This window comes from Ptychodera flava, chromosome 2 (assembly GCF_041260155.1).
Source record: "Ptychodera flava strain L36383 chromosome 2, AS_Pfla_20210202, whole genome shotgun sequence".
NCBI lineage: Eukaryota > Metazoa > Hemichordata > Enteropneusta > Ptychoderidae > Ptychodera > Ptychodera flava.
The window spans coordinates 32434686-32447962 of record NC_091929.1 but is presented as its reverse complement, the minus strand read 5'-3'; the positions used below and the strand labels follow the sequence as shown (position 1 = coordinate 32447962).

Sequence of the window (13277 nt, the reverse complement as noted above, 5' to 3'; positions counted from 1 at the left end):
ATGTCCTTGTACCAACTTTGAATAAAATTGATGTTGAAAGTGCCCGATTTTTGGCTCCATACATGAAAAAATTGTAACAAAATGGCTGTCATGCCGGCATATTGGATCATTTCGTGAAACAAATTGACGTGCATATGTATGATATAGGTCAATGTCCTTGTACCAACTTTGAATAAAATCGGTTGAGATGTGCCTGAGTTATGGCTCTGCACATAAAAAAATCGTAACAAAATGGCCGCATGGCGGCCATATTGGATCATATCACAAAACAAATCAACTTGCATATGTATGATTTATGAAGTAATCCTTGTACCAAGTGTGAGTGAAATCGCTCCAGGCATCTCTGAGATATCTGCGTGAATGGACGCACGCATGCATGGACAGACGGATGCACGGACATGGCCAAACCTATAAGTCCTCCGGACGGTGTCCATGGGGACTAAAAAAATGACAAAAATTGCCTCAAAATACCAATTTCCATATTTCACTAAAATTTGAACAATTAACCTAACTGAGGTCACCCCAAGTGAAATGCATATAAAATTTCAAAGCAATCAGACAAGCAACTTCAGAGAAATAGATTTTGTGACCAAAAACAGCAAAAAAATGCCTAAAATATAGAAATATGCAAATTCTGCACGAGTATCAAATTTCAAAGCAACCAGACAATTTATGTGATTTCAGAGAAGAGCGCAATTGTGATGGATGACGGACGGACGGATGATGGACGGAGGGAGAGATGGGCAATGACGTAAAATCAGCCCATTTGATAAGCTCCGCATTGCTGATAGCAAACCTTAAAAGCTGACAAACAACAATACACATCCACTCATTAGATTAGCTCTGCTTTGCTGACAGTGAAGCTTAAAAGCAAATTCACCCTCAAAAATGTTAAAAGTTGACGGATGACTAACAACAACACACCTACCAGGGTACAAAAAATATGCTCATTCACACTAACTGCAGAGCTAAAATAGAAAACCGTTTGATTCCCTGTCTGTTCTTTTAAAGTTATATTCATTAGAATACAAATAAACAAGTGATGATTACATATATAAATCTCTATTTTTCATAAGCTTGTCTGACTGCTAAAGGTGAATTTTGTTGAAATATTTTCACTTATTGCAACATAGACCTTCGAGAAAATGGGACAGGCAACTGCTGTGGTTTCTTTGTGTAATCTTAGTAATATTGAAATATATTAAGTTTATTTGCCAAGCGGTCCCCAACAACAATACTTGGTACTTAACATTGAATCTCATGAACGATCAAACTGATGTTCTGAATATGTACACTTTGCTCTGGCATAGCGCGTTGCGAGTAATGAGGGTCGATGATTGCAAGCAATAGTTTTTATCTCCAAAGCCAGCTTCAGATGTAGTTTTGAGCTTTTGTTCTTGATAATGGAATGTGACTTGGTGTGCTGTATTCATAAGTTAGTCCCATTTGCAATAATCTGCAACATTCTCTGTATCCTTTTGTCCACAAGTTGACATTGCCTGAAATCCATATCGCACAAGCTTGAAGATGTATCTCCTAGGGAGCCATCATTAGTTACATCCTGGGGTCAGATGAATGTGAAGGAGTCACCCAAAATATTGAAAGCTATAAGGGGGGGTTATTCAAAATGTTGAGAGAAAGAAGGGGGGTTACTCAATTTTTGGTGCAAATGTATTGAAACACCTATCAGATTGCCTACTTCACACATCAATTTCTACAAATTTTTACTCAGTAAAATTACACATTGAAAATACCTCTTAGATTACACCAAACTGCACCAATGCACACTACAATTTCTCAAACTTTTCCATGCAAGGGAGGGGAGCAAGCCAAGCGGACACTTTCCCCATCAGCCCTGCATGTTCTTCAATCTGTACTTTCAAAGTCTACCCTGTCGGATATCCTAGTGAGGACCCTGTTATGATACCCATACATATTAAACAAAACTGTATGTGGTTGTATACTGGCTATAGTGTGACCTTTGACATCTATGTTTTGTTGTGACTTTGAATTTCATTTTGTTGGTTTCACCTTTTTCAACCATCATGAGATAACCAATGATTATCTAGCAGGGTACACAAGGATTTGAATGGTCTTTCCTATTGCTGTATTTATGTAAATTGTAGAAATACATGTATTGAAATTTAACTTTTCAAAATTGAGTGTGGGGGTCAGTCAAAATTTCCATGTAAGGGAGGGGGGTTACTCAAATTCATCATGGTTTGGGGGGTACTCAAAATTTAGAGTTTCCGACAAAATTACTCCAACATCCCCCTCCGACCTCTACTCCGCAAATAATGACACCTCCCCATGAAATTTGGGCTCCAGTAGCTGTAATTTTTTGATGAATTTTTCACAATTTCTTTTGATATCAACTCCAGTTTTTTTGTTCTTCTTATGGAAGCTTATTGGGAAACAAAATGTATCATACATGTGCACATTGCAATGTTATTGACAAGTATATGTAAATCTGGGTCCTGGTTGACATGTACACCCTCTGGAGCAGAAAAAGAAGTTATAATGGAATGTTTATAAACAATCATCACAAGTGACAACTAGCTACAGGTCCGTTACTATACTACAGAGATCACCATGATACTGAGGGGAGGCATGAAATAATAATTGTCTTTTCTCAGTGCTCTGAAAGTTGAATTTTTCCTCTCTATGAGCTGGATATATAATTATATAATTATATATCCAGGTATATAATTATATACCTTCAACAGTTCTGTACTAGCTGTATCTGATGATGCTTAGTATTGAGGGTTTTGTCTGTTAAGTTGCCCACTCTTTATCTGTGGTAGGTGCTATGGTTTAGGAGCCTCTGATCCTAACATACACAAATCTGTGTGCTGAGCAGTGTAAGGGTGCACGTCTCTCCACCATACTGACTAATAGGAAATCCTCTACCAAATGGAGGTGCAATCCCACTGTCTTCATCTTGAGACAACTGTCCCTGGTAGTTGGTTCCTTTCTTTGCGTGGTAAAATGCTGCCTTAAAGTCGGTTTTGGATTTATCCTGCTTCCTCTTCTGCATGGATATACACACCTGTTCCCTAACATAGTAATAATAATAAACTCATGGAAGACAATCATGGACCAATCATGGAAGATAATAATTTCTCTTCAAAAAAAGTTAGTTTATTTGTGTGTTACATATCCAAGAATTCTTGTGTAAAAAGAACAACTAAATTTATATTTCTCTCCGCTATATGCATGTTTCTCTAGCCTAGACATCTAAACCACACTTTTTCCTTCTTGCTCATGTCATATGTAATAGATTGGCTACAACCAATGTCCTGCACAGTTTAAGAATGAGGATTGCTGTCACATGCATGTTGTGTATAATTCAGGATGAATTAGTGTAAAGCTGATGTACCTACATAGTTGCAGCTGGCAATGTCAATTAAAATACAGAAATGTATCACTAATATTTTTGTGAACCTGTGATTCTAAATAGTATTCTTGTAATTGTAAACATGCTAGACATGTGTATAGCTATAAAGACAACTAACATAAAACACTTTGTGCAAGTTACAAGATACCAGTTCCAGCACATCTTTGCAACAGCCACTTGTGTATATATACTGTGGTGCAAGGACTAAAATGGAAATTTACCTGTTGTTTGATCATTTCCATTCATCTTTCGTAATAATGTCATGATCCAAGTCCAATCCAAAGCCCTCCACTTTGTCTTTAATGCTCTTTGTCAAGGTCAATGGTATTTCTCATCCTTGATATTGCGCAGCATTCACTGCTGATCCTGAATTGTAAACACATAGACTCATGATTACTTATAACTCTTTAAATAACAATGATAACCGGAATGATTAAAATACATTTGGTGATGGGATGTACTACAATGAATTGCAAACACTCTGTATGTCCTTAACCCTAATGATGATAAGCATTACACACATGTAAACATTCTAAATCACGTGTGCATACCAGATGTATTCTCTCATTGGAATATACTTCATCATAACAGTTTTATGGATCCTACGAATGAAGCTACATGTATTGAATGTCTAGTCATGTGCATTTATCATATCATCTGCATTTCACTAGGCAATTCATAGAGTGCCAAGTCCCAAGAAAATTTTTTAGCAAATTCAGCTAAATAAGAGAAAATAACTTTACCAAAAAAGTGTAAGCCATGATTATCACAACAAAGTTACTGATTAAATAGTATGGTAGAGGTGTAATACATTTGATCTACTCAAGAGGGTATTTTAAAAAAAGGACTACAAATGTGTATGACAACAGCAGTGTTTCCGCTGCCATTCGCAAGAGCGTGAAATGGCAAATGAAATGTCTGCAGATTGGGAAATATTTTTCAACTATCCTTCGCCAAACTGGTCAGTGCTATTTTTCAGGGGGCTGGTCGAGAGTGCAGTTAAAGCCGCACTTTTCAATCCCAGGTTCTCGCATTAGTGGAGTTCTCCTCCCAGTCAAACACTTGGCCAGTACGATGTTTGATTTCTATAACATTAATTACACAAACTGATCTCAACCTTTTATCACCTTTTGCTAATCCTGCAAACAGAGTTTATACAAGCGTTTGATTGACGGTCAGTTCAAATCGCCAACGGTCATTGATTGCCCACCACAAACGCTCGAATTTCCTAAAAAATTGTCTTCCAGTCGCGTTAGACTTTTAATATAACCACAGAGTTCGATCGGCAGCAACTTCACGCTGACCGCTTGGCAGTCTGTCTGCCTTCTTGTGGCCGGGGAAAACTAAAAAGTGGCATTTTCTGGAGCGTGTAACCTTGTGTTGCCTGTTTGGTGTCCACTAACACAATGAACGCTGCCATAGCTTCGCGTCCTTTTAAAGGGAGGCTCCACCTTTAAAAGGCAGAGAGACTTTTCAACATCCCTGGGTGGTCATTCTTTCCTTGCTTTAGTGTGCAGTCTCAGAAAACTATTATAATCAGTAACTTATGAAGTGATATGCCATGCTTTCAGATGGCTGCATGCAATGACCTTGTTATTTTATGATGACAAGTGCTTTGTAAACAATGCTTTTAACATAGTCAGGAAACACTGATTGCAGTGTATTTTTAAAAACTAAGCAGACAACAGCAGCCAATGACAGCAAGGGTGGTGAACAAAATGAAACCAGTGTTTCAAAAACGTCACCTTAGGACACTACTGCGGCAAACTCAGAGGCAGCTATAAATGAGCGCAGTGTGGTAAACTGTCAATTGGATGACGTCCTGAGCCAAACTTCATGCAAATGTTATAACCTATGCAAATACAATGACCCAGGCCTATCCACAAAACAATTACTCAGCATCGCAGGTGACTCTGGACTATCCAGAATACACATACAGGTACCTGCTATGGAAGATGACCCAGGCCTATCCTGAATACAATACAGGTACACATTATTGAAAATGACCTGGGCCTATCCTGAATACGATACAGGTACAGACTGTTTGTATTAATGATAGGCCTTAGTCATCTCCCATTTTGTATTCTATATAGGCCAGCTGATTCATCTTACATGTACATACTGTGTGCATGTATGTGTATTGTGGATTGGCTTAGGTCATCCTCCATTGCATATATTATGTGTATTGTGGATATATGTCTGTGCCATCTTCCATACCATGTGAATGCATTCGGATTGAGGATAGGCCCGGGTTATCTTCCATACTGTGTACATGTATTTGTGGATAGGCAGGGGTCACCTCCTGCCATGATGTGTACACGTACTGAGTAACACTGTATTGTGGATAGGCATAGGTCATAATATTTGCATGAAGATATTGCCCAGGATGTTGTCCTGTTGAATGTTTACCACGCTGAACAACAAGCAGCACACTGCAACATGCTAAGTCGTGTTCGAGTACAAGTAAGCAAAAAAGATAATTGCACAGGTTGTCCGCAGAGTTGCAGGGTAGTAGTAGTTACAAAAAAGAAAGTGTACCAGGAATATTTGTTGAATTTCCATGACTAGTGTTTCAATAAGAGAAGAGTCAGCTTTTTTTTTCTGTAAGACATATCAAGTGGCCAGACAGGACATTTTAACATACATGTATACACCCAGTTTGATTTTGAAACTAAAGCATTTACTGCTTGGACTACAATAGAAAGAAGCGACTGTTTACACCTAGTGAACAAAATGTAATTACCAGTACACCTTCTTTAAGTGAACAGTTGGTTTAATAATTAGACTCTGTGATTGGAGAATTGAAAGCACTTGATGACTGAGGCAGAAGCTATGGATCTTTCAAAGGAAACATCTTGAAGTTACCCTGTCAATGATGCAATACTTGTGATACATCTTGATACATTTACAAAAGTGCAAAATTAAGTGTGTGGCACACAGGAAATAAAATTTGTTGTGAATGTTATTAAGAAAGCAGTTTGTTCCATAAAAAATAGTTGTTTATTTTCATTGCCACTAATTATCAGTCGGTCAGGATGAGTCCTACTTAAATTTTTAAATCACAAATGTCCAATGGACCTGGTAATGTATTACCTTGAATAGAAATGATTATTGGACCAGTTTAATGTCATCTTGCCACTGTAGCAACTGATAGGACCCACCTGAGTATATATATACAACTGTCAGTTGGATAAAAATCATAAATGCAATTACATGTAATTTTGATGGCTATAGTTCTGGCTAATCAATTTTGGTCTCAATTAGCCAGAATGGCTTAAGGGAAAATTTACCCAGTGGAAACACTGAACAGTGTAAGTACAAACCTGTGCCACAGCAAGGACCCATTGTCTTAGGAAAGTAAATATATTGATGAAAGACTCCCTCAATTCCACAGGTTTTTGCTCTGCATTGATGACAACACCATCATCTCTGTTCAGTGTTGGCTCTTTGCATAGCCACACACTGTGTATATGCTTTGCAATGGAGGATGGTATTGTCACTATGTTGCTTTTCACCTGGTTGTCATTGCCCAGTATGCACTGCCTCAGCAAGGGATCTTGAATCTGATTGGGTGAAAAGAAACATTAACTTGAATCATGCAATGTAAATATTATGTCCTGCAAATTGCTTTACATCAGTTCATTCTAAAACATGGCTTTTTATATGCAAGATAAGACAACTTGATTGTTTGTGACTTCTGTAATTCTAATTAAACCTTTCATCACTGCTATAACTTTGCCCTAAACCCATTGTAGTCACTGGTGATTGTGGACCTTTTTAAAGGAAACAGGTACATAATGTAAGTCAAGACGTGTATTCAAGCAAGTAGCAATATCTTTATATATTTATTTCAAAGAAAGACCAACAGGAACAAGTCACATTAACAGGCTCCATAAAATAAACATAATAATATGAATGCATGAAGTACAATAAAACAATAAACAACAAACAACAAACTATATGAAACCATTAAAACATAGGGCCAAAGTCCCTGAAGCTACTATAGACATGGATACAAAATTAAGTATTTCCTGACTGTATGAAATTATCTCACTAAGGTCATCCTAGGGACCTGTAAACCAAATATTAAAGCTGTCTGACCAGCGGTTTTGAAAAAACAAGCGACTCAACAGTTGACAGAGCTCTGCTGTGTTATGTAGAGAATAACCTTTTGTGACACATGTATTGATGAGGAAGGTGGATATCTTTGATAGCTAATTTCAGGATGGCCTGACCAAAAATAGAAAAAAAATTCCGTAAAAATACAGATTTGCATATTTCATCACAATTTTAACAAATCTAAGTTGGGTTATCCCTAGGGACCTGTATACAAAATAACAAAGCTGTCTGACCAGTGGTTATGAAGAAGAAGATTTTTTACCAAAAACGCCTTTTTTGGTGCTAATTTGCATATTTTCAACAATATCAAAAATTAATAAAAACAGTTTCTCAAAATCATATATTTTATCCACACAACAAATATCAAATCAGTAAGTACTGCAGTTCGCAAGATATTTGAGTGGACGGACGCCTCACAAATGGACACACATATACATACTGGTACATACATACACACATACATACATACTGACAATGCACGCCGGACAGATACCCATCCCAATAGCTTCTATAGACTATATTAGTCTATAGTAGCTAATAAACGAGAGTTAATTACATTCTAATTAAAGTAAACAAGACTTGCTTAAATCAAGATTTTTGTCATAAAAACAGCATATCTGTCAGGTTATAAAGAATCTTAAGCTGGTTATCTTTTCATCAGTATTTTCATCCTATTAACCAAGCACATTTTAACTTTCAAATTAACATTGTAAGTAAGTTCTGTTGAATAAGTTGAGACTGTACGTACTCAGAGAAAGCACACTGAAGAGACAAATGTTTGAAACTTAAGAAGTTCAAGGTCATCAAAAGCATCATGTAACACTTTCATTGCACTGTTTACACAGATTGAATAATTGCTATAAATAGCACATGAGGAATCTTACAGCCCAGCTTTACCATAAAAACCCTATCACTTTGACCACTCTTTTAATTGACCACTCTATTTTTTTCCCCCAAAAATAATTTTATTTTATCCTTACCAAGTCAACCATAAATGGAAATTAGAACTTTCTCTATCTCTATTTATTTGACCACCCTATCATGACAAACTATTTTAGGCAATTTCTTTTAGATAACATACAGGGCACAATAAATGACGGTTCAGAATATGTCAAAGTTTGCATTCAGGAAAGTTGCCTTTACATGTTTTAATCCTCCAAGATGGTAAGCATTTCACTATGAACTGTCAAAAAAGTTGAATTTTCTGATAATTCTACACTAAAATTAGTTTGGCTTTGATGATTTTCTAATTAATTCAATTATTAAAATCATATGAATTATTTTTTTCTGGGTGAATTGATAGGGTTTATACAGTACAAGAATTACACACAATGCAAGTCAAATTTTGATCAAAAATGACAAACAAATTCCTTAAAAATACAGATTTGCATATTTCATCACAATTTGAACAAATCGAAGTCTGGTGGTCCCTAGGGACCTGTATACCAAATAACAAAGCTGTCTGCCCAACGGTTATGAAGAAGAAGATTTTTTACCAAAAATACCTTTTTTGGCATTAATTTGCCTATTTTCAACAATATCAAAAAATAAAAAAAATAGTTTCTCAAAATCATATTTTTCATCTACACAACAAATATCAAATCAGTAAGTACTGCAGTTCTCAAGATATTTGAGTGAACGGACGCCTCACAAACGGACATACATACATACATACATACATACATACATACATACATACATACATACATACATACATACATACATACATACATACATACATACATACATACATACATACATACATACATACATACATACATACATACATACATACATACATACATACATACATACATACATACATACATACATACATACATACATACATACATACATACATACATACATCGTACATACATACATACATACATACATACATACATACATACATACATACATACATACATACATACATACAGACTGACGCCGGACGGATACCCATCCCAATAGCTTCTATAGACTATAGTCTATAGTAGCTAAAAATGTACAAATTTAAGCATGGCATTCTGACCAGGCATCTGAAACTTTGACAAGATAAAGTGTTGTCAATGGCAGGGTTGGAAATGCACAATTCATTTAAAGTAGCCATACATCTTTGAAGAGCCACGTACCTAAAAACATCGAGTTTTATACTGCGAGTCTAAAAAACAGTGCGAGTTCTTGTACATGTAGTTTACTGAGAAACATCAAAATTAATATGAAACATGATTGGGACAATCATACATATTATTCACATATTTGTATAAAAATATAAATAATCTCCAATGATAAAGAGGCTAAAGGTTAAAACGCTTGCAGAATTCTTCATAATTATTTCGGCTGTAAGGATGCTATGTTTGAAACAAAGGAACTTCATGAATTTCATTTGCACTTGCTCTATTTTGTCCTGTTGAATTTTTTGCCAAGGAGACCACACTACAGACGCATATTCTGAAATACTTACATGTATTAAAGTTACGTAGAGAGCATTGAGGGAGTTGATGTTGAAGAAAGTATTACAATTCCGCCAAATAAAACCGAGCATGTGAAAAGCTTAACTGATAACGAACGAGACATGTGCAGGAAATTAAAAATCAAATCTTACCTGATGAAGGATTTTGTCAAAGAGCAGTTATCAATCTTTTGATTCTTGTTCCTTCTAAGTTTCACATACATGTACCTCTGAGGCTTTACGACCAGGTTACGTGAGGTATACTAACAGCTGTAGGCAAATGTCAACGAATACAATTAGAATCTTGCAGATAGTCCTATTTCTCACCGTCTGTACAATGGATACTCAACTTTCTAATCATGGATATATGGGTCAAAAGATCAGTAAAATCATACACTCATTCATTATGTATTACCATGCTATAGACATCTCATTTAATTGGTGGAGCAGAACCATGTGACTGACCACAAATACACAGTAATGGTTTGTTTTGATGTCCATGAATATGAATAATAATGCTAACATTGTAACTTTTCAGCAAAAATGTAAATTGTCAATTGTACAAAGATCATAATCAATCACAAAAACAAAATGAAGCACTTGTGGCCCAAGTTATACATTTTTTTAAAAATCTCCAGATTTGCCAAATTTTTAGGGTGGCCATGACTGTGCATTGCTTATTACATGCCTTGATGTGAGTGCAAATCAGTGAATTGATTTGAAAAGGAACATCCGGGGAGTTAGGGGGTCGGTGAACGATGTACTGACTGGTTTCCATGGTTACAAAGGCCAGTGAAGCCCTACAATGTTTTCGACATCTAAGTAGACCCTGAATGATAGATGTAAAATATACATGTGCACACTTCTATTTGACTTCGTTAAAATCCGTTTGATGCTGGTCGATAATGGTAAAACTGTTTGAAAGTGTCCAGCATATAACTAAATATCGTACAGCATTTATAACCAGAGGCATGTAATAAAAATATTGTTGCCTGAATACATGGGTTTATGTGCCCTCGCAGCAGGAAAAGATTTGCCATCCTGGCGTCTGGCAAATTGTCACCTGTTCTCTGGCACATAAACCCATGTGTTCAGGCAATATTGCACAAGTTCTGGGGCTCGGTTGTCTTTCACATGGGAAATTTTTGTAAATCTTGATGATTTTCTAGGGTTTGTTGGTAATATCTTGGAAATAACAGGCTCTGCCCCGACCATTAACGTTTTTCTATAGGCTTTGGCAAGATTGAAAGCCAAAATAAGCATGCTCGCCAAGCCTTGTAAATTCTTGACTTTCCTCTCGCCCTTGGCCATAAATGAATAATAATGGTCAGAGCATCACCCATTATTTCTATAATATTAATTACATTAATCATTAATTAATATTGTTAAAATAACTGTGATAAGGGCATTTGTGTACAAGAAATTAAATTTTGGAATTTCACCAAATGCACTACATGGATTATATGTGGCCTCTGTTCATTTACCTGCCAGCCTTCCCCCTGAACCGGAAGTTTACAAGGTCCCGTTCGATTTATTTCCCTGAACGCTACATGTAAACAATAATTGTAGAGCGGACTTTCAGACCTTCAGAATGAAAATGATTATCAAATCTGTGACTCCATGAAAGTTATGCAATAATTTGCAAAGTTAAATATTAACTATGCACACACCGGAGTTTTTATACACCAGTTTAGCATGGAGCTAGAAATGGTATTTGTTCCTAGCTCCATGAGTGTAGGTAAGGAAACTGTGAACACACACTCATGCTTACGATCCATGATACTGTACAGCATGTAAACCATTTTACTTGACAAAAATTTCGTCAGTGCATGCACTGTCCGAACATAAAGCATACGGGCTCGGCACAGCTGCTTCCGATCCCGTGAGAACAAGCTTGATCTCACCATGGAGGTATAGTCTCTCCTTCTACCTCCATGATCTCACAGTGTGACCTCTATCCGTATGATACCTCCTGGCCGCTGATGCCATATCGTTTAATCAAACATCTCTGTACAGTACACTGAATCGCCAGCGTATGTAATGCAATTCAGCTCCCGTACGTACGTACGTGTACTTGTTCCACATATGAAAAAAATCTAAGACACGAACACGAAAAAAGAACGTGTGTGACTAAGCACTACACTACGTAGCCCTGCGTACAGGTCTGTGTGTTCCCGGCGTTACGGCCTCCGCCACACAGACCTGTACGCATGGCGATACTACAGTGAATCATGAGGTTACCTCAGCTGACGAAAGGGGTAAAAACCCCAGCTCTGCGTGGCAGCAGGGCTATGTTTTACCGGCGTTATACGGCGGGAGGCCGTATAACCCCGGTAAAACACAGCCCTGCCACGCACAGCTAATATACCCATGCCGTGAATAACCTGCGGTTTCGTGCAACGTTCACTCTTTCGATCCTCGGCGGTTCTAGCGTATGACCATATGTTGACACAACTGTCACACCACATATGATCGACAATACACCGAAATCAGTGCAATGAATATATCAAATTCAGTCAATTCGAGTATAATATGATCGAGCGTACCTCTGCGTGGCAGGGCTGTAAGTGTGTTGAAAACACAGTCGACTCGTGGCATGCACGCACAGCTACTAACATATTTTAATTGGCAGTACACAAGTACTTACGTGGGAGGATGGACTTCGCAACTCGAGGCAAATAAGTTATCATCAGAGCTGTTACCCTACAACGGTGAGACTTGGCTTGAGTACGATGTATACGGCGCCGCGTTGAGTTAACTTTCGCCGAGGCCAAGGGTTTCATTCTGCATCCACAGTACCGGTCACCGCGCCGACCGTGAGCGGTCAGCAAAACATTGGTCCGCTTTACACAGGTATATCCTTCCATGACAAGCAATCAAGTACGCCATTCTCAGCTTTATTTCGACAATACGTCAAAGAAACTGAATGTTCAAATTTTACAGAATGCTTTATACAATATAAACCAACACTTCTAACACATTAAACTTTCAATTGTAGTGTTAATTTAGCTTCGCTACACTTCGCTACACTTGTTCTCATTTGCATAGAACTTGTATATCGCTTCTTGCACTAGATGGGTAGAACACGATGTGATAACTACTGACGAAACGCCAATTCGTCAGAAACCATATCGTCTACCGCAGGCAGCTAAACAGACAGTTAAAGAGGAACTGCAGAAAATGCTGAAAGCTGGAATTATTACTGAATAAAAGAGTCCCTATGCCTCGCCTCTCATTTTAGTCAAGAAAAAACAGGACGGAATTCGCTGCTGTGTGAACTTCAGAAGACTGAATCAGGTTACGGTATCT

At 37.3% G+C, this 13277-nt stretch overlaps 1 long non-coding RNA gene across 1 annotated transcript; it reads right to left on the bottom strand.

Moving 5' to 3' along the window:
- Positions 1-1167: 1167 nt before the first annotated feature.
- LOC139119281 (uncharacterized) lies at positions 1168-12885 on the bottom strand. Its single transcript, XR_011548883.1, has 5 exons — positions 12616-12885; positions 10122-10238; positions 6721-6960; positions 3619-3763; positions 1168-3056 (listed from the first exon to the last, which is right to left on the bottom strand). It is a non-coding gene; the product is annotated as an uncharacterized lncRNA (long non-coding RNA).
- Positions 12886-13277: the final 392 nt, after the last annotated feature.